The 22,662-nt window shown below is 51.8% G+C and overlaps 1 pseudogene across 1 annotated transcript in view; it reads right to left on the bottom strand.

Moving 5' to 3' along the window:
- The window catches only part of LOC149433055 (atrial natriuretic peptide receptor 1-like), a 76,386-nt pseudogene extending 54,705 nt beyond the window's left edge, over positions 1 to 21,681 (bottom strand). The window contains exon 1 of the transcript XR_016308884.1: positions 20,413 to 21,681. The product of XR_016308884.1 is annotated as an atrial natriuretic peptide receptor 1-like (transcript). The remainder of the gene's footprint in view (positions 1 to 20,412) is intronic.
- Positions 21,682 to 22,662: the final 981 nt, after the last annotated feature.

Below are 22,662 nucleotides of genomic sequence, written 5' to 3'. Positions count from 1 at the left end.
AGAAAGGTGCCCCATCGATGGTATCAGCAGGAAGAAAGGAGCCCCATCGATGGTGTCAGTAGGAAGAAAGGTGCCCCATTGATGGTGTCAGTAGGAAGAATGGAGCCCCATTGATGGTGTCAGTAGGAAGAAAGGAGCCCCATTGATGGTGTCAGTAGGAAGAAAGGTGCCCCATTGATGGTGTCAGTAGGAAGAAAGGTGCCCCATGGATGGTGTCATTGGGAAGAACGGAGCCCCATTATTGGTGTCAGTAGGAAGAAAGAAGACCCATTGATGGCGTCAGTAGGAAGAAAAGTGCACCAATTATGGTGTCAGTAGGAAGAAAGATGCCCCATTGATGGTGTCGGTAGGAAGAAAGGTGCCCCATTGATGGTGTCATTGGGAAGAACGGAGCCCCATCAATGGCATCAGTAGGATGAAAGTGCCCCATTGATGGTGTCAGTAGGATGAAACGTGCCCCATCATTGGTGTCAGTAGGAAGAAAGAAGACCCATCGATGGTGTCAGTACGAAGAAAGGTGCCCCATGGATGGTGTCAGTAGGAAGAAAGGTGCCCCATGGATGGTGTCAGTAGGAAGAAAAGTGCCCCATTGATGGTGTCATTACCTGTTAATGAGATCTGCCAGCACAGTACAGACAGGCTTCATAATGGCAAACATGAATTCCCCCGCCCCCTCCCTAACATTACAGAGGAGGGGGGAGGGGGAACCTGGGGGGGGTTCAGTCATTTCTATGTCCTGTGAATGGGGAGGAAGTTTGTGAAAAGACTGGGTGTCACCCATCGGTGTCAGTGAAGTCCATGGATCCATGGGACTTGTGCTCTCATAGGTAACAGTTGGCGCGGTCGGGCGGTAATATCTATCCAGCGGAATGTCGTTCCCCCCCCCCCCCCCCCCCGTGATGGAGCTGTCCCGGGTTTGTGTGCTTCCCGTACAATTCTACCATCTGTTACCACCCCCCAGGGGTAGCGTCCCATATGTCCCGGCTCAGATCACCAATACCTTTCTAGTGCAGCGCAGAGCGCCAAAACCCACCGAGGTGCCTCTGAGCCGACAATTACTTCACAAGGAGAGGGTTACAGAACAATATATATATATACATTGTATACAGTCCGGGGGGGGGGTCACTTCTGGGAGATATATATATATATACATTGTATACAGTCCGGGGGAGGGGTGTCACTTCTGGGGGATATATATATATATACATTGTATACAGTCTGGGGGGGGGGGCTCACTTCTGGGAGATATATATATATACATTGTATACAGTCCGGGGGGGGGGGGTCACTTCTGGGGGATACTATATATATACATTGTATACAGTCCGGGGGAGGGGGGGTCACTTCTGGGAGATATATATATATACATTGTATACAGTCCGGGGGAGGGGGGGTCACTTCTGGGGGATACTATATATATACATTGTATACAGTCCGGGGGAGGGGGGGGTCACTTCTGGGAGATATATATATATATATACATTTTATACAGTCCGGGGGGGGGGGGTCACTTCTGGGGGATACTATATATATACATTGTATACAGTCCGGGGGAGGGGGGGTCACTTCTGGGGAATACTATATATATACATTGTATACAGTCCGGGGGAGGGGGGGTCACTTCTGGGGGATACTATATATATACATTGTATACAGTCTGGGGGGGGGGGGGGTCACTTCTGGGAGATATATATATATATATATACATTGTATACAGTCCGGGGGGGGGGGTCACTTCTGGGGGATACTATATATATACATTGTATACAGTCCGGGGGAGGGGGGGGGGCTCACTTCTGGGAGATATATATATATATACATTGTATACAGTCCGGGGGAGGGGGGGTCACTTCTGGGAGATATATATATATACATTGTATACAGTCTGGGGGGGGGGGGGCTCACTTCTGGGAGATATATATATATATACATTGTATACAGTCCGGGGGGGGGGTCACTTCTGGGAGATATATATATATACATTGTATACAGTCCGGGGGGGGGGGTCACTTCTGGGAGATATATATATATACATTGTATACAGTCCGGGGGGGGGGGGGTCACTTCTGGGAGATATATATATATACATTGTATACAGTCCGGGGGAGGGGGGGTCACTTCTGGGAGATATATATATATATACATTGTATACAGTCCGGGGGGGGGGTCACTTCTGGGAGATATATATATATATACATTGTATACAGTCCGGGGGGGGGGGTCACTTCTGGGAGATATATATATATATATACATTGTATACAGTCTGGGGGGGGGGTCACTTCTGGGAGATATATATATATACATTGTATACAGTCCGGGGGAGGGGGGGCTCACTTCTGGGAGATATATATATATACATTGTATACAGTCCGGGGGGGGGGTCACTTCTGGGAGATATATATATATACATTGTATACAGTCCGGGGGGGGGGGTCACTTCTGGGAGATATATATATATACATTGTATACAGTCCGGGGGAGGGGGGGCTCACTTCTGGGAGATATATATATATACATTGTATACAGTCCGGGGGGGGGGGTCACTTCTGGGAGATATATATTTACATTGTATACAGTCCGGGGGGGGGGGTTCACTTCTGGGGGATACTATATATACATTGTATACAGTCCGGGGGAGGGGGGGTCACTTCTGGGAGATACTATATATATATACATTGTATACAGTCCGGGGGGGGGGGCTCACTTCTGGGAGGTGCTGTATATATATATACATTGTATACAGTCCGGGGGGGGGGGCTCACTTCTGGGAGGTGCTGTATATATATATACATTGTATACAGTCCGGGGGGGGGGGTCACTTCTGGGAGATATATATATATATACATTGTATACAGTCCGGGGGAGGGGGGGTCACTTCTGGGAGATATATATATATATACATTGTATACAGTCCGGGGGAGGGGGGGTCACTTCTGGGAGGTGCTGTATATATATACATTGTATACAGTCCGGGGGGGGGTCACTTCTGGGAGATATATATATATACATTGTATACAGTTCGGGGGGGGGGGGTCACTTCTGGGAGGTGCTGTATATATATACATTGTATACAGTCCGGGGGGGGGGGTCACTTCTGGGAGGTGCTGTATATATATACATTGTATACAGTCCGGGGGGGGGGGGTCACTTCTGGGAGGTGCTGTATATATATACATTGTATACAGTCCGGGGGGGGGGGGTCACTTCTGGGAGATATATATATACATTGTATACAGTCCGGGGGGGGGGGGTCACTTCTGGGAGATACTATATATATATACATTGTATACAGTCCGGGGGGGGGGGTCACTTCTGGGAGATATATATATACATTGTATACAGTCCGGGGGGGGGGGGTCACTTCTGGGAGATACTATATATATATACATTGTATACAGTCCGGGGGGGGGGGGGTCACTTCTGGGAGATACTATATATATATACATTGTATACAGTCCGGGGGGGGGGGGTCACTTCTGGGAGATACTATATATATATACATTGTATACAGTCCGGGGGGGGGGGGGTCACTTCTGGGAGATACTATATATATATACATTGTATACAGTCCGGGGGGGGGGGGGTCACTTCTGGGAGATACTATATATATATACATTGTATACAGTCCGGGGGGGGGGGTCACTTCTGGGAGATACTATATATATATACATTGTATACAGTCCGGGGGGGGGTCACTTCTGGGAGGTGCTGTATATATATATACATTGTATACAGTCCGGGGGGGGGGTCACTTCTGGGAGGTGCTGTATATATATATACATTGTATACAGTCCGGGGGGGGGGTCACTTCTGGGAGGTGCTGTATATATATATAAATGATACAATGTATATAATAATATTGATAATGATCTTCTGGTGACATTCGGACAGGAATGGAGAATTAACATGTTTTGTGATTATTCTTTTCTGTTTGATAAGGAAATATTCCCTCTAATTAATAAAAATTAGGAGGGGGGGATCCAGGAGCACTGAGGGGGAGATCCAGGAGCACCAAGAAGGGGGGGATCTAGGAGCACCGGGGGGGGGGGATCCAGGAACACTGAGGAAGGGGGATCCAGGAGCACTGAGGAAGGGGGATCCAGGAGCACTGAGGGGGAGATCCAGGAGCACCAAGAAGGGGGGGATCTAGGAGCACCGGGGGGGGGGGGATCCAGGAACACTGAGGAAGGGGGATCCAGGAGCACTGAGGAAGGGGGATCCAGGAGCACTGAGGAAGGGGGATCCAGGAGCACCGAGAAGGGGGGGATCTAGGAGCACCGGGGGGGGGGGGGGGATCCAGGAACACTGAGGAAGGGGGATCCAGGAGCACTGAGGAAGGGGGATCCAGGAGCACCGAGAAGGGGGGGGGAATCTAGGAGCACCACGGGGGATCCAGGAGCACTGAGGAGGGGGGGGGATCCAGGAGCACTGAGGAGGGGGGGGATCCAAGAGCACCGGGGGGGGGGATCCAGGAGCACCGAGGGGAGTCAGATCCATAAGCACCGAGGGGGGGGCAGATTCAGGAGCACCGAGGGGGGGGGGGGTGTCGGGGTAATTGGCATTGATTCGGTACGGAAGTCGATCGGAGGCGGCGCGGCGTTCCTGTAATTAATTGGAGTCGTCAGTTGAAGAACTCTCCGCGGGTCTCGTCTGTCGCTTCGCTCTGGCAGCGCGGCCGCGGGGTGGGGGGGAGGGGGGTCCAGGGTTAGTTTTGAGGTTTGTCTATGTTTTGGGGGGGGGGGTAAGGTGTAAAATGCCCCCCCCCACATAAGAGAACAAAAGTAATTGGATTTCCAGAACAATCAGAATATTGATCGGGAGCCGAGAGACTTGATAACGAGCTCAGATTTCCCATAATGCCTTGTGCGCGGGTTCTAGGACGGCCGGCGGATCGATGAGGACAGTTTGGGGGGCGGATCTGGAGATACTATAATTGGCTGGTCACCTGACCGAGCGATCCTGCACAGCCCAGAACGTTCCGGAAGGAGGGCAGGTCCCGGGACCTCAGAGACCGTCCTGGAGAGTCCTACCACCACCTAGAGAGAGAGGGGCCACCAAACACCGCGTCCCGGGGCCACCAAACACCGCGTCCCGGGGCCACCAAACACCGCGTCCCGGGGCCACCAAACACCGCGTCCCGGGGCCACCAAACACCGCGTCCTGGGGCCACCAAACACTGCGTCCCGGGGCCACCAAACACCGCGTCCCGGGCCACCAAACACAGCATCCCGGGGCCACCAAACACCGTCTCCCGGGGCCACCAAACACTGCGTCCCGGGGCCACCAAACACTGCGTCCCGGGGCCACCAAACACCATCTCCTGGGGCCACCAAACACTGCGTCCCGGGGCCACCAAACACCGAGTCCCAGGGCCACCAAACACTGCGTCCCGGGGCCACCAAACACCGAGTCCCAGGGCCACCAAACACCGCGTCCCAGGGCCACCAAACACCGCGTCCCAGGGCCACCAAACACCAAGTCCCGGGGCCACCAAACACCGTCTCCTGGGGCCACCAAACACTGCGTCCCGGGGCCACCAAACACCGAGTCCCAGGGCCACCAAACACTGCGTCCTGGGGCCACCAGCCAATGAGTGATGAGGAAAAGGAAGAGGTCTTCCAGAAGATCAGAGGTATCCCGGACATCATACATCCATGGAGCTTCATCCTCGACACTGACCTAACCTCCCAACCCAGATATTGACCTAACCTCCCAACTCATCCTCAGTACTGACCTAACCTCCCAACTCATCCTCAATACTGACCTAACCTTCCAACTTGGATACTGACCTACCTCCCAACTCATCACCGACACTGACCTAACCTCCCAACCCAGATATTGACCTAACCTCCCAACTCATCCTCAACACTGACCTAACCTCCCAACTCATCCTCAACACTTACCTAACCTCCCAACTCATCCTCAGTACTGACCTAACCTCCCAACTCATCCTCAACACTGACCTAACCTCCCAACTCATCCTCAACACTGACCTAACCTCCTAACTCATCCTCAGTACTGACCTAACCTCCCAACTCATCCTCAGTACTGACCTAACCTCCCAACTCATCCTCAACACTGACCTAACCTCCCAACTCATCCTCAATACTGACCTAACCTCCCAACCCAGATATTGACCTAACCTCCCAACTCATCCTCAACACTGACCTAACCTCCCAACTCATCCCCGACACTGACCTAACCTCCCAACTCATCCTCAGTACTGACCTAACCTTCCAACCTGGATACTGACCTAACCTCCCAACCCAGATATTGACCTACCTCCCAATTCATCCTCGATAATGACCTAACCTTCCAACCCGGATATTGACCTTCCATAGTCTGATCACCAGGGGAGGAGAGACTGAGGAAATGACTCCTCCTCCTTCTACAAAATTACAATGTATAGTCTGATCCCTGGGGGAGGAGATTGAGGAAATGCCGCCTCCCCCTAATTAAACCCATAAATCTTTATTGTACAACAGAGGCGGGGACGATCCGTGGAGAGACGGGGTGATGGGCGCCAATATGAGACGGCAACGGAATGTCCGGTAATAGCTCTATCATCCAGTCTGCAATTGCTGGGTGGTTAGGTCAGGATCACACATGGTAGGGTATGTGGGACAGCATTACAAGTCAGTTGGGAGGTTAGGTCCCTATCATATATGTGATCAGAGTGCAGGCAAATGTTGGAGGTGGGTTGGGAGGTTAGGTCAGTATTGGAGGAGAGTTGGGAGGTTAGGTCAGTATTGGAGGTGGGTTGGGAGGTTAGGTCAGTATTGGAGGAGAGTTATTGGAGGAGAGTTGGGAGGTTAGGTCGGTATTGGAGGAGAGTTGGGAGGTTAGGTCAGTATTGGAGGTGGGTTGGGAGGTTAGGTCAGTATTGGAGGTGGGTTGGGAGGTTAGATCAGTATTGGAGGTGGGTTGGGAGGTTAGGTCAGTATTGGAGGAGAGTTGGGAGGTTAGGTCAGTATTGGAGGAGAGTTGGGAGGTTAGGTCAGTATTGGAGGAGAGTTGGGAGGTTAGGTCGGTATTGGAGGAGAGTTGGAAGGTTAGGTCAGTATTGGAGGTGGGTTGGGAGGTTAGGTCAGTATTGGAGGTGGGTTGGGAGGTTAGGTCAGTATTGGAGGAGAGTTGGGAGGTTAGGTCAGTATTGGAGGAGAGTTGGGAGGTTAGGTCGGTATTGGAGGAGAGTTGGAAGGTTAGGTCAGTATTGGAGGTGGGTTGGGAGGTTAGGTCAGTATTGGAGGTGGGTTGGGAGGTTAGGTCGGTATTGGAGGAGAGTTGGGAGGTTAGGTCAGTATTGGAGGAGAGTTGGGAGGTTAGGTCGGTATTGGAGGAAAGTTGGGAGGTTAGGTCGGTATTGGAGGTGGGTTGGGAGGTTAGGTCAGTATTGGAGGAGAGTTGGGAGGTTAGGTCGGTATTGGAGGAGAGTTGGAAGGTTAGGTCGGTATTGGAGGAGAGTTGGGAGGTTAGGTCGGTATTGGAGGAGAGTTGGGAGGTTAGGTCGGTATTGGAGGAGAGTTGGGAGGTTAGGTCGGTATTGGAGGAGAGTTGGGAGGTTAGGTCGGTGTTGGAGGAGAGTTGGGAGGTTAGGTCGGTATAGAATGAATTTCTGTGGATGGAGCAATATAAGCCATGGGTCTGAGTAGTCTATGAAATGGATAAGGAGGTTAGGGGAGTACTGGAGGTAGGTTGGGAGGTTAGGGGAGTACTGGAGGTAGGTTGGGAGGTTAGGGGAGTACTGGAGGTAGGTTGGGAGGTTAGGGGAGTACTGGAGGTAGGTTGGGAGGTTAGGGGAGTACTGGAGGTAGGTTGGGAGGTTAGCTGACTACTGGAGGTGAATTAGGAGACTAGGTCAATGTGGGTTTCGGCAACAAGGACATTGTAGGCCGGACAGGACAGTGAGGTTGGGATTTTCGGAGCCCGGGTCCAGGGATTGGCAGGTTACTTCTCACATGGCTGGTTATGGGTTAATGGTGGCAGCCATGACACCATGACACCGTGCTGCCCCAACCCTTCCCCAGGAAGCAGCTGTCAGAGTGTCAGCGAAGGGGCTTCCTTCCTGCATGTGACTTCTAGGACGTGTCCCCATTGGCCGCTTATGTCAGCATTTCTCCTCCGGCTGTAGATCCGACATGCGGGGGAACGCGCTCGCTGATGAACATTCCGCGGGGACGCGCACTGAAGCACACCTCATGGACTGCACCAGTCCCAAGACACCGACTTCCCATATGTCCCCTCAGAGGAAATCCCACCTCACTTCCTGCCCCGGTGACACCTCAATCACCAGGTTATGTGTCTCCTCCCAAATGATGTGCAGAGGTTCTAACACCCCCCCAAGCTTGTAGACTTCTTGCCTTTAGTTACTGTTCTCACTACAGAATGGATCCTTGATACTGACCTAACCTCCCAACTCCCCTCTGATATAGTCCCAACACTCCAACCCACCTCTGATACTGACCTACAGTATCTTCTCAATACTGACCTAACCTCCCAACTCTCCTCCGATACTGACCTAACCTCCCAACTCTCCTCCAAGACTGACCTAACCTCCCAACTCCCATCTGATATAGTCCCGACACGCCAACTCATCTCAGATACTGACCTATCTTCTCAATTCTTCCTCAATACTGACCTAACCTCCCAACTCCCCTCTGATATAGTCCTAGCATTCCATCTCATCTCTGAAACTGACCTATCTTCTCAATTCTTCCTCAATACTGACCTAACCTCCAAACTCCCCTCTGATACTGACCTATCTTCTCAATTTTTCCTCAATACTGACTTAAACAACCAACCCATGTCTGATCCTGACCTAACCTCCTAACTCCTCTCTGATAAAGCCGTAGCATTCCAACTCATCTCAGATACTAACTTGTCCAATCAGTTCATCCTCGATACTGTCTTTAACAACTGACCTACCTCTGGATCCTGACCTAATCTCCCAACTCCCATCTGATATACTCCCAACACTTCAACTCATCTCAAACACTGACCTATCTTCTCAATTCTTCCTCAATACTGACCTAACCTCCCAACTCCCCTCTGATATAGTCCCCACACTCCAACTCATCTCAGATACTGACCTACCCTCCCAATTCTTCCTCAATATTAACCTAACCTCCAAACTCCCCTCTGATACTGACCTATCCTCTCAATTCTACCTCAGTACTGACCTATCTTCCCAATCCATCCTCAATACTGACCTAACCTCCCAGCTCTCCTCTGATATAGTCCCAACACTCCAACCCACCTCTGATACTGACCTATCTTCTCAATACTGACCTAACCTCCCAACTCCCCTCTGATATAGTCCCGACACTCCAACTCATCTCAGATACTGACCTATCTTCTCAATTCTTCCTCAATACTGACCTAACCTCCCAACTCCCCTCTGATATAGTCCTAGAGTTTTATCTCATCTTTGAAACTGACTTACCTTCTCAATACTGACTTAAACAACCGACCCACCTCTGATCCTGACCCAACCTCCTAACTCCCCTTTGATCCTGACCCAACCTCCTAACTCCCCTCTGATCCTGACCCAACCTCCTAACTCCCCTCTGATCCTGACCCAACCTCCTAACTCCCCTCTGATCCTGACCCAACCTCCTAACTCCCCTCTGATCCTGACCCAACCTCCTAACCCCCCTCTGATCCTGACCCAACCTCCTAACTCCCCTCTGATCCTGACCCAACCTCCTAACCCCCCTCTGATCCTGACCCAACCTCCTAACTCCCCTCTGACCCTGACCTAACCTCCTAACTCCCCTCTGATCCTGACCCAACCTCCTAACTCCCCTTTGATCCTGACCTAAACTCCCAAACCACCTCCAAAATTTGTCTAACCTCCACCCAGATGTGACAAGAGAAACACTCAGGTGCCGGAGGGTCTTCAAACCTCTTCTAGATCTACTTCAGAGCCACGGTGCCACCTACTGCTGGGGATGCCCCTTCTCCCTCCCTCCGGTCCCACCACTTCCGACATTAGAGAAGTCCCACCACTTCGGACATTGGAGAAGTCCCACCACTTCGGACATTGGAGAAGTCCCACCACTTCGGACATTGGAGAAGTCCCACCACTTCGGACATTGGAGAAGTCCCACCACTTCGGACATTGGAGAAGTCCCACCACTTCGGACATTGGAGAAGTCCCACCACTTCGGACATTGGAGAAGTCCCACCACTTCGGACATTGGAGAAGTCCCACCACTTCGGACATTGGAGAAGTCCCACCACTTCGGACATTGGAGAAGTCCCACCACTTCGGACATTGGAGAAGTCCCACCACTTCCGATATTAGAGAAGTCCCACCACTTGTGATATTAGAGAAGTCCCACCACTTGTGATATTAGAGAAGTCCCACCACTTGTGATATTAGAGAAGTCCCACCACTTGTGATATTAGAGAAGTCCCACCACTTGTGATATTAGAGAAGTCCCACCACTTGTGATATTAGAGAAGTCCCACCACTTGTGATATTAGAGAAGTCCCACCACTTCCGATATTAGAGAAGTCCCACCACTTCCGATATTAGAGAAGTCCCACCACTTCCGATATTAGAGAAGTCCCACCACTTCCGATATTAGAGAAGTCCCACCACTTCCGATATTAGAGAAGTCCCACCACTTCCGATATTAGAGAAGTCCCACCACTTCCGATATTAGAGAAGTCCCACCACTTCCGATATTAGAGAAGTCCCACCACTTCCGATATTAGAGAAGTCCCACCACTTCCGATATTAGAGAAGTCCCACCACTTCCGATATTAGAGAAGTCCCACCACTTCCGATATTAGAGAAGTCCCACCACTTGTGATATTAGAGAAGTCCCACCACTTGTGATATTAGAGAAGTCCCACCACTTCCGATATTAGAGAAGTCCCACCACTTCCGATATTAGAGAAGTCCCACCACTTCCGACATTAGAGAAGTCCCACCACTTCCGATATTAGAGAAGTCCCACCACTTCCGATATTAGAGAAGTCCCACCACTTGTGATATTAGAGAAGTCCCACCACTTGTGATATTAGAGAAGTCCCACCACTTGTGATATTAGAGAAGTCCCACCACTTCCGATATTAGAGAAGTCCCACCACTTGTGATATTAGAGAAGTCCCACCACTTCCGATATTAGAGAAGTCTCACCACTTCCGATATTAGAGAAGTCTCACCACTTCCGATATTAGAGAAGTCTCACCACTTCCGATATTAGAGAAGTCTCACCACTTCCGATATTAGAGAAGTCCCACCACTGCTAGGACCACCTGAACCCATGTACCCGACGGCCTTCTGAGAGGTCCCTACAGCTGAAGGTTGGCACCCCTTGGTGGAGCCCCAGTCACCGTGATGAACGTGTCATTCGAGGGAGACGTACTGCAAGCTATGAGATGTTTGAGTCTTAATAATTAATGTCTAAGAAAAAAATAAAAAGCCTTAAATATGGTCCTTCCTCGTACACATATGAAGGTCCTTCCTCGTGCACATATGAAGGTCCTTCCTCGTACACATATGAAGGTCCTTCCTCGTACACATATGAAGGTCCTTCCTTGTACACATATAAGGTCCTTCCTCGTACACATATGAAGGTCCTTCCTCGTACACATATGAATGTCCTTCCTCGTACACATATGAAGGTCCTTCCTCGTACACATATAAGGTCCTTCCTCGTACACATATGAAGGTCCTTCCTCGTACACATATGAAGGTCCTTCCTCGTGCACATATGAAGGTCCTTCCTCGTACACATATGAAGGTCCTTCCTCGTACACATATAAGGTCCTTCCTCGTACACATATGAAGGTCCTTCCTCGTACACATATGAATGTCCTTCCTCGTACACATATGAAGGACCTTCCTCGTACACATATGAATGTCCTTCCTCGTACACACATGAAGGTCCTTCCTCGTACACATATGAAGGACCTTCCTCGTACACATATGAATGTCCTTCCTCGTACACATATGAATGTCCTTCCTCGTACACATATGAAGGTCCTTCCTCGTACACAGATGAAGGTACTTCCTCGTACACATATTATGTCCTTCCTCGTACACATATGAAGGACCTTCCTCGTACACATATGAAGGTCCTTCCTCGTACACATATAAGGTCCTTCCTCGTACACATATAAGGTCCTTCCTCGTACACATATGAAGGTCCTTCCTCGTACACATATGAAGGTCCTTCCTCGTACACATATGAAGGACCTTCCTCGTACACATATGAAGGTCCTTCCTCGTACACATATAAGGTCCTTCCTCGTGCACATATAAGGTCCTTCCTCGTGCACATATGAAGGTCCTTCCTCGTGCACATATGAAGGTCCTTCCTCGTACACATATAAGGTCCTTCCTCGTACACATATGAAGGTCCTTCCTCGTACACATATAAGGTCCTTCCTCGTACACATATGAAGGTCCTTCCTCGTACACATATAAGGTCCTTCCTTGTACACATATAAGGTCCTTCCTCGTACACATATAAGGTCCTTCCTCGTACACATATGAAGGTCCTTCCTCGTACACATATAAGGTCCTTCCTCGTACACATATGAAGGTCCTTCCTCGTACACACATGAAGGTCCTTCCTCGTACACATATGAAGGTCCTTCCTCGTACACATATGAAGGTCCTTCCTCGTACACACATGAAGGTCCTTCCTCGTACACATATGAAGGTCCTTCCTCGTACACATATAAGGTCCTTCCTCGTACACCTAGAGAAGTCCCACCACTTACACATATGAAGGTCCTTCCTCGTACACATATGAAGGTCCTTCCTCGTACACCTATGAAGGTCCTTCCTCGTACACATATGAAGGTCCTTCCTCGTACACGTTCCCCTGATTTTGTCGTGGTTGCCGGTTTAATCCAGATGACTGATTAGGTGAAATACAATCAACATAATCCATCAGATTTATGACACAGAAATCGATCTTCAGATAAAACGTGACAGACGAGATCTGACATTTCCAGCCAGGAAAACATTGCGTTCCCGAGCTCCTCGCCCATACATGGCATTATCCCGCTTCATTCCGCGACACGGGAGACCCACAAACACGCAATCCTTTCCAGCAGATCTCATTTCCAGTCCCTGGGCTGGCTGGGCTTCGGATCTCCATACTCACAAGGTGTTCCAAAATGACAGATTTCTATCCAATTAATGGGGCTCTGGACCCACACGAAGAGGAGATCTAAGAGGTTCTTCTAAAGAGATCCAGACACACAGGTGAAGGTCCAGTTCTTAAAACCCAGGTGAAGGTCCGGTTCTCCAGACACAGGTGAAGGTCCAGTTCTCCAAACACAGGTGAAGGTCCAGATCTCCAGACACAGGTGAAGGTCCAGATCTCTGGACACAGGTGAAGAGGAGACCTGTGAGGTTCCTATAAAAAACTCTGGACACAGGTGAAGGTCCAGTCCAGTTCTCCAAACCCAGGTGAAGGTCCGGTTCTCCAGACACAGGTGAAGGTCTAGATCTCTGGACATAGGTGAAGGTCCGGTTCTCCAGACACAGGTGAAGAGGAGACATGCGAGGTTCCTGTGTAGAGCTCCGGACACAGGTGAAGGTCTGAACTGGTTCTCCAGACTCAGATGAAGGTCTTGTCTGGTTCTCTGGAAACTGGTGCAGGTCCAGTTCACTGGACACAGGTGAAGGTCCAGTCTCCGGACACAGGTGAAGGTCCGGTCCTGTTCTCCGGACACAGGTGAAGGTCCAGATCTCTGGACACAGGTGAAGGTCCAGATCTCTGGACACAGGTGAAGGCCCAGTTCTCCAGAAACAGGTGAAGGTCCGGTTCTCCAAACACAGGTCAGGGTCCAGATCTCCAGACACAGGTAAAGGTCTAGATCTCTGGACGCAGGTGAAGGTCCAGATCTCCAGACACAGGTGAAGGTCCAGATCTCCGGACACAGGTGAAGGTGTAGATCTCCGGACACAGGTGAGGGTCCAGATCTCCAGACACAGGTGAAGGTGTAGATCTCCGGACACAGGTGAGGGTCCAGATCTCCAGACACAGGTGAAGGTCCAGATCTCCAGACACAGGTGAAGGTCCAGATCTCCAGACACAGGTGAAGGTCCAGATCTCCAGACACAGGTGAAGGTCCAGATCTCCAGACACAGGTGAAGGTCTAGATCTCCAGACACAGGTGAAAGTCCAGATCTCCAGACACAGGTGAAGGTCCAGATCTCCAGACACAGGTGAAGGTCCAGATCTCCGGACACAGGTGAAGGTCCAGATCTCCAGACACAGGTGAAGGTCCAGATCTCCAGACACAGGTGAAGGTCCAGATCTCCGGACACAGGTGAAGGTCCAGATCTCCAGACACAGGTGAAGGTCCAGATCTCCAGACACAGGTGAAGGTCCAGATCTCCAGACACAGGTGAAGGTCCAGATCTCCAGACACAGGTGAAGGTCCAGATCTCCAGACACAGGTGAAGGTGTAGATCTCCGGACACAGGTGAGGGTCCAGATCTCCAGACACAGGTGAAGGTCCAGATCTCCAGACACAGGTGAAGGTCCAGATCTCCAGACACAGGTGAAGGTCCAGATCTCCAGACACAGGTGAAGGTCCAGATCTCCGGACACAGGTGAAGGTCCAGATCTCCAGACACAGGTGAAGGTCCAGATCTCCGGACACAGGTGAAGGTCCAGATCTCCGGACACAGGTGAAGGTCCAGATCTCCGGACACAGGTGAAGGTCCAGATCTCCAGACACAGGTGAAGGTCCAGATCTCCAGACACAGGTGAAGGTCCAGATCTCCGGACACAGGTGAAGGTCCAGATCTCCGGACACAGGTGAAGAGGAGACCTGGGATGCCAGTTGAGGGTTTTCTGTCATTGGTGACTCTCTCCCCCGGATGGGGGTGGGGGAGGCTGGCTCGGGGCTGTGCCTGTTCGGCAACAATGAGTCTATAACTCTACATCTGGCGCTTTGCCCGTTGGCAGAGGAAGCTTCTGTGCCCGTCCCCCCCTCCCCCGCTCTTCCACCTTCCCAGCGTATGTTAGAAAATGGCTCCCGGGAATGGCCGTTGGTTATTCATTCACTGGATCCGCAAGCGGCTGACTCCCCCGAACTGCCACTTAACTCCTTCATGACCTGAGCGCGGTGGGCAGGGCAGCAGCCGGGGGGCGGCAGTAACCGCGGATCCGAGCGTCTCCACGCCGACATCGTCACAAAAACCGAGACCGTGCCAAGTTCTAGGTTATGGCGCTTATTCAGCCGCCACCTCGGATTTCCGTCCGACGCAATGAAGTCGCTCGGTTTCAGGTCGGCGATTGTGCAGAAGTCCCAATATGTGACCGAAACGTTCATAAAAATTAATACCTCTAGGCTGACCATACACCATACAATCTGATTGTACAATCTCCCGTACAGCTACCATCTACTATGCTTGCTAGCAGCCACGGAACTACAAGTCCCAGCATCCTCTGCTTCACGTAGGACAGCGCGGTGTGCTGGCAATTGTAGTTCCACTTTGTAGTTCATCGATTGTTTGCACGTTGGTACTTGTAGTTCCACAGGTCTGGGGCTCTGAGCGGACCGGGGGGTCTGCGGCCGTGAACGGATTTATAGGTTGCAATAGGTCTGTGTTCAGCCTGGGACTTGTAGTTCCACAACGAGTCCACGGGTGTGCGGTGTGCTCTGTAGTCCTGCTGCTATCAGTCTGGAACTTGTGGTTCCACAGCGGGTCTATGGGCATGCTGGGATTGGTAGTCCTGCTCCTGTTATGGGCTTGCAGGGACTCGTGGTTCTACAGTTGGTCTGCAGGTGTGCTGGGATTTGTAGTCCTGCCTCTTATAGGTCTGTAGGTGTGCTGGGATTTGTAGTCCTGCCTCTTATAGGTCTGTAGGTGTGCTGGGATTTGTAGTCCTGCCTCTTTTATAGGTCTGCAGGTGTGCTGGGATTTGTAGTCCTGCCTCTTTTATAGGTCTGCAGGTGTGCTGGGATTTGTAGTCCTGCCTCTTATAGGTCTGCAGGTGTGCTGGGATTTGTAGTCCTGCCTCTTCTTATAGGTCCGCAGGTGTTATGGGACTTGTAGTCCTGCCTCTTATAGGTCTGTAGGTGTGCTGGGATTTGTAGTCCTGCCTCTTATAGGTCTGTAGGTGTGCTGGGATTTGTAGTCCTGCCTCTTCTTATAGGTCTGCAGGTGTTATGGGACTTGTAGTCCTGCCTCTTATAGGTCTGTAGGTGTGCTGGGATTTGTAGTCCTGCCTCTTATAGGTCTGTAGGTGTGCTGGGATTTGTAGTCCTGCCTCTTTTATAGGTCTGCAGGTGTGCTGGGATTTGTAGTCCTGCCTCTTATAGGTCTGCAGGTGTGCTGGGATTTGTAGTCCTGCCTCTTATAGGTCTGCAGGTGTGCTGGGATTTGTAGTCCTGCCTCTTCTTATAGGTCTGCAGGTGTTATGGGACTTGTAGTCCTGCCTCTTATAGGTCTGTAGGTGTGCTGGGATTTGTAGTCCTGCCTCTTATAGGTCTGTAGGTGTGCTGGGATTTGTAGTCCTGCCTCTTATAGGTCTGCAGGTGTGCTGGGATTTGTAGTCCTGCCTCTTATAGGTCTGTAGGTGTGCTGGGATTTGTAGTCCTGCCTCTTTTTATAGGTCTGTAGGTGTGCTGGGATTTGTAGTCCTTCCTCTTTTATAGGTCTGCAGGTGTTATGGGACTTGTGGTTCTACAGCGGGTCTATGGGCGTGCTGGGATTTGTAGTCCTGCTCCTGTTATGGGCCTGCAGAGACTCGTTCTACTGCTGGTCTGTAGGTGTGCTGGGATTTGTAGTCCTGCCGTTTTTATCGGTCTTCAGGTGTGCTGGGACTTTTAGTTCCACAGCGGGTCTATGGGCATGCTGGGATTTGCAGTACTGCTACATTTTTAGGTCTGCTAGGACTAGTGGTTCTATGGGCATGCTGGGATTTGTAGTCCTGCCGCTTTTATAGTTCTCAGGTGTGCTGGGACTGTTAGTTCCACAATGGGTCTATGGGCATGCTGGGATTTGTAGTCCATCTCCTGGTATAGGTCTGCAGTTGTGCTGGGACTCTTAGTTCTACAGTGTGTCTATGGGCATGCTGGGATTTGTAGCCCTGCTGTGTATATAGGTGTTCAGGTGTGCTGGGACTCTTAGTTCTACAGCGGGTCTATGGGCATGCTGGGTTTTCTAGTCCTGCTGTGTATATAGGTCGGCAGGATTGCTGGGATTCTTAGTTCCTCAGAGGGTCTATGGGCGTGCTGGGATTTGTAGTCCTGCTGCTGTTGTAGGTGTGCTGGGACTTGTGGTTCTGCTACATGACAATGAGCTGGCTGGGAGTTGTAGTCCTGGAGTAGCCACCAGGAAAGGCACATGCTGGGATTTGCAGTTCTACAGAATGCCCCGCCCCTATGATTCCGCCTTTCCACTCCTGCAGACACGCGGCGGCCGCCTGTCCCTGAGGAATTTTGCTGATCCTCGACTCCTCCAGCAGATATTCGGACTCATTAAATGTCCAATCCTTGGCCTGCCACACCTTTTCCCCGTGTCACCGACAACCTATCCCCCTCCCCCAGCGCAGAATTCACAACCCGCAGCCAATGGCGGCACGCAGAGCCGGCCTCGGGCGCCCTTCCCCGGGAGGCGACAAGCGAAGGATCCGCGGCATTAAACATTAATGTCTTCTTAAGCGCCAAAAGTTAATTTCTCTCTCCATCAATGTGAATTCAGTTACCAGGCAGGGAAGCAGAACCGCGCAATTCCTGCCGAGGGGCCGCCCACAACAATACAATCGCCGTGATTGACCCTTGACCCCGCCCCCCCCACCCGCAATGGGCCGATTCATCATCTACCACCGATCAACCGCCATGGTGACCTTTCTACGAACATTTCAAGAATCACGGCAAAGAAGCTGGTCTACAGATTAAAAATTGAATGTGACATACAGCGTGCTGGAAAATTCCGGAAAACATTTTCCAGCGTGCTGGAACTTTTTTTTTCGTTGGTTTTCGTTGACCAGCCTGAACGCAGGCGGCCAAGCTGCTGAAATGGTTCTCCGTCCACAAAAATGTAATCTGAGGCAAAGGTTGACCTCTGCGTGACTGCTTGTGGTCTGCAAACAAGAGGGGGCTTGTGGGTCTGCAACCCGGAGCGGGCTTGTGGTCTGCAACCAAGAGTGGGCTTGTGGTCTGCAACCAAGAACGGGCTTGTGGTCTGCAACCAAGAGTGGGCTTGTGGTCTGCAACCCGGAGCGGGCTTGTGGTCTGCAACCCGGAGCGGGCTTGTGGTCTGCAACCCGGAGCGGGCTTGTGGTCTACAACCAAGAGGGGGCTTGTGGTCTGCAACCAAGAGTGGGCTTGTGGTCTGCAACCAAGAGTGGGCTTGTGGTCTGCAACCAAGAGTGGGCTTGTGGTCTGCAACCAAGAGTGGGCTTGTGGTCTGCAACCAAGAGTGGGCTTGTGGTCTGCAACCAAGAGTGGGCTTGTGGTCTGCAACCAAGAGTGGGCTTGTGGTCTGCAACCAACAGCGGGCTTGTGGTCTGCAACCAAGAGTGGGGTTGTGGTCTGCAACCCGGAGCGGGCTTGTGGTCTGCAACATGGAGCGGGCTTGTGGTCTGCAACCAAGAGTGGGCTTGTGGTCTGCAACCAAGAGTGGGCTTGTGGTCTACAACCAAGAGTGGGCTTGTGGTCTGCAACCAAGAGTGGGCTTGTGGTCTGCAACCAAGAGTGGGCTTGTGGTCTGCAACCCGGAGCGGGCTTGTGGTCTGCAACCCGGAGCGGGCTTGTGGTTTGCAACATGGAGCGGGCTTGTGGTCTGCAACCAAGAGTGGGCTTGTGGTCTGCAACCAAGAGTGGGCTTGTGGTCTACAACCAAGAGGGGGCTTGTGGTCTACAACCAAGAGGGGGCTTGTGGTCTACAACCAAGAGCGGGCTTGTGGTCTACAACCAAGAGCAGGCTTGTGGTCTGCAACCAAGAGTGGGCTTGTGGTCTACAACCCGGAGCGGGCTTGTGGGTCTGCAACCCGGAGCGGGCTTGTGGGTCTGCAACCCGGAGCAGGCTTGTGGTCTACAACCAAGAGGGGGCTTGTGGTCTGCAACCCGGAGCGGGCTTGTGGTCTACAACGCGGAGTGGGCTTGTGGATCTGCAACCAAGAGTGGGCTTGTGGTCTACAACCTGGAGCGGGCTTGTGGTCCACAAGATGACTATCTGCATGCTGGAAATAGTCAGGAACTATTCCTCCCACTGACACCAATGATGGGACACTATTCCTCCCACTGACACCAATGATGGGGCACTATTCCTCCTACTGATACCAATGATGGGGCACTATTCTTCCCACTGATACCAATGATGGGGCACTATTCTTCCCACTGATACCAATGATGGGGCACTATTCCTCCCACTGGCACCAATGATGGGGCATTATTCATCCCACTGACACCAATGATGGGGCACTATTCCTCCCACTGATACCAGTGATGGGACACTATTTCTCCCACTGACACCAATGATGGAACACTATTCCTCCCACTGACACCAATGATGGGGCACTATTCCTCCCACTGACACCAATGATGGGGCACTATTCCTCCCACTGACACCAATGATGGGGCACTATTCCTCCCACTGACACCAATGATGGGGCACTATTCCTCCCACTGACACCAATGATGGGGCACTATTCCTCCCACTGGCACCAATGATAGGGCACTATTCCTCCCACTGACACCAACAATAGGGCATGATTCTACTCCCTACTGATTACAGGTTCTATGTAATTTTTTTTTTACTCCCGCTGACCACTACCCCTGTGCCATTTTCTACTCCCAATGGTCACAGTCCAGCCCCCCTAAAGTCTGAAGGACAGTAAACTGGCCTTTTGTGTAGAAAGTTTGGAGACCCCGATCTACAAGACGGCTATTTGCATGCTGAGAGTTCTAGTTCTGCACAGGTCCATGTTTACCTGGGACTTGTACATCTACAACCGCTTGTGGTCTACAAGCCTGAATGGACTTGTAGGTCTCCAAGAAGCCTACACGTAGCCCTCAGAGCAACTTGTTGGTGTCGCATCATCATCATCATCATCCCCCCTCCAAAGTTGGCAAGTTTTTATCTACTGCACCCTTTCTGCTTGATGTCCTGGACAACCGCTTGTGGTCTACAACCCTGAATGGACTTGTAGGTCTCCAAGAAGCCTACACGTAGCCCTCAGAGCAACTTGTTGGTGTTGCATCATCATCATCCCCCCTCCAAAGTTGGCAAGTTTTTATCTACTGCACCCTTTCTGCTTGATGTCCTGGACAACCGCTTGTGGTCTACAACCCTGAATGGACTTGTAGGTCTCCAAGAAGCCTACATGTAGTTGTTAGAGTGACCTGTTGGTGTTGCATCATCATTCACCTCCCCCCCCCCACAAGTTGGCAAACGAAGATGGCAAGTTGTTACTCACTGCGCCCTTTCTGCTTGATGTCCTGGATGATGGAGGTGTGGTTGATCATTTCGCCCTCTTTCATGTTCATGTCCACCACGGTCATATTGTTGAACTTGGGCAGCTCCACGAAGGCTCCTTCGATGGTGAAGTAGCAGGCACGGTCGTCCTTGTCGTCGCTGTACAGCAGCATGGCACGACTGCTCCAGTTGTACTGCTGGTGGATGTGCATCAAAAACTGGGCCAGCTTGGAGTGGACAACCCCGGTCCTGGTGATGTATTTGTATTCCTCATCCTTGTCTCCGAACCCAATGGCCGAAGCTCCGGCCGTGATCAGGGGGACCTTCCAGTGCTCGGTAAAGCGGACCACCGGAGCGGTCGAATAAATGCACGCCGGTCCCAGGAAGACGTACGGGTGGTAGATGAACTGCATGTCCACGGCGGTCACCGGGGCGGCCGACTCGGAGCACCTCTTGTGCTTGTCCTCGGTGTCGCCGTAAACCGCCCAGAGGTGGAAGTCCGGGAGGAGGCCGGGGTCGGCGTTGACGCGGTCCACGGCCATCTGGATGGCGGGACCGACCCTGGGCAGCGCCCACGGGTACGAGGTGTTGGTTTTGGGCAGCAGCACCGCGATGGTCAGGTTCTGGGCTTCTGGAGTGCAGCGGCAAACCACCCAACTGGCCAGGAACACCAGCACCCACCTCCCAAGCATTTTCTAGAGGCTCCTGGCTCGACTCTTCCCCATACGCCGAGAAGAAGGGGCACTTCTTGAGCCGCTCCGCGCTTTCTTCCAAAGATTCAGCGGAGAGTAGCGCTGGCCAGGGAGCGATCACAGAGAGACATCCAAGGCGGCGCTAACCGGTTGACGTCCGCCGAGTCTCTTCGCTCCCATCCATGAGATCGTAGCTGCTGGAAGTGGCTGGGGGCACAGAAATTCCGATTATCCGGAGGCAGGCTTCCTTCTTTCCTTCCCCTGACTCAGTGACAAAAGCCTTGTTATCATAAGCTTCCCGGCTTAACCCCTCCCTGGCTGGATGTCACCAAGGTGCAAAAAGAAGGGTCCCCGACCCTGACAGCGGTCCAAGTGGATCTGACAGCCGTGGAAGGACCTACTGGGGGGGTACTTGGAATGAAGAGGAGGAGGAGGAGCAGGCAGAGGAGGTGCCGGGCGCAACCCTGAAACTTGGAGAGAATATTGGAGATCAGAACCCGGAGATTTTGGCTTTCGCAGAGCTGCAAATATTTATCCGGTGACTGGTGAGAGTATCTGTGTGTGTGGGGGGGGGGGGGGGGTGCGGGAAATGGAGGATAAATATCTGATCACCCTCTGGAGGATGGGGGAAGAGACTTCCAGGGGAGGAGAGGGAGATGTTCTGACAATTCCAGGTAATGGAGGAGAGGAGAGGAGGGTGTGGGCGGGGGCTGGGGGGACAGGCCATGTGAGGGGTGTCCCCAGGGGGTGAAAGATGTGAGCGCTGGGTGGGATTCAGGCAGAAGGGAGTCCAACAAGTGTGAGAAGGGAGAAGAGGTAGGTACTCCGAGAATGGAGGGAGCAGAGAGGAGGGATGGGGAGAGACAAGAGAGAGAGAAGAGGTAGGTACTCCGAGAATGGAGGGGGCAGAGAGGAGGGATGAGGAGAGACGAGAGAAGAGGTAGGTACTCCGAGAATGGAGGGAGCAGAGAGAAGGGATGGGGAGAGACAAGAGAGAGAAGAGGTAGGTACTCCGAGAATGGAGGGGGCAGAGAGGAGGGATGAGGAGAGACGAGAGAAGAGGTAGGTACTCCGAGAATGGAGGGAGCAGAGAGAAGGGATGGGGAGAGACAAGAGAGAGAAGAGGTAGGTACTCCGAGAATGGAGGGAGCAGAGAGGAGGGATGAGGAGAGACGAGAGAAGAGGTAGGTACTCCGAGAATGGAGGGAGCAGAGAGGAGGGATGGGGAGAGACAAGAGAGAGAAGAGGTAGGTACTCCGAGAATGGAGGGAGCAGAGAGGAGGGATGGGGAGAGACAAGAGAGAGAAGAGGTAGGTACTCCGAGAATGGAGGGAGCAGAGAGGAGGGATGGGGAGAGACAAGAGAGAGAAGAGGTAGGTACTCCGAGAATGGAGGGAGCAGAGAGGAGGGATGAGGAGAGACGAGAGAAGAGGTAGGTACTCCGAGAATGGAGGGAGCAGAGAGGAGGGATGGGGAAAAACAACAGAGAGAAGAGGTAGGTACTCCGAGAATGGAGAGAGCAGAGAGGAGGGATGGGGAGAGACAAGAGAGAGAGAAGA

This window comes from Staurois parvus, unplaced genomic scaffold (assembly GCF_062004578.1).
Source record: "Staurois parvus isolate SC_StPar_1 unplaced genomic scaffold, SC_StPar_1.0 ptg002003l, whole genome shotgun sequence".
NCBI lineage: Eukaryota > Metazoa > Chordata > Amphibia > Anura > Ranidae > Staurois > Staurois parvus.
The sequence above is the reverse complement of the archived record's forward strand: the minus strand, read 5'-3'. Positions and strand labels throughout refer to the sequence as shown.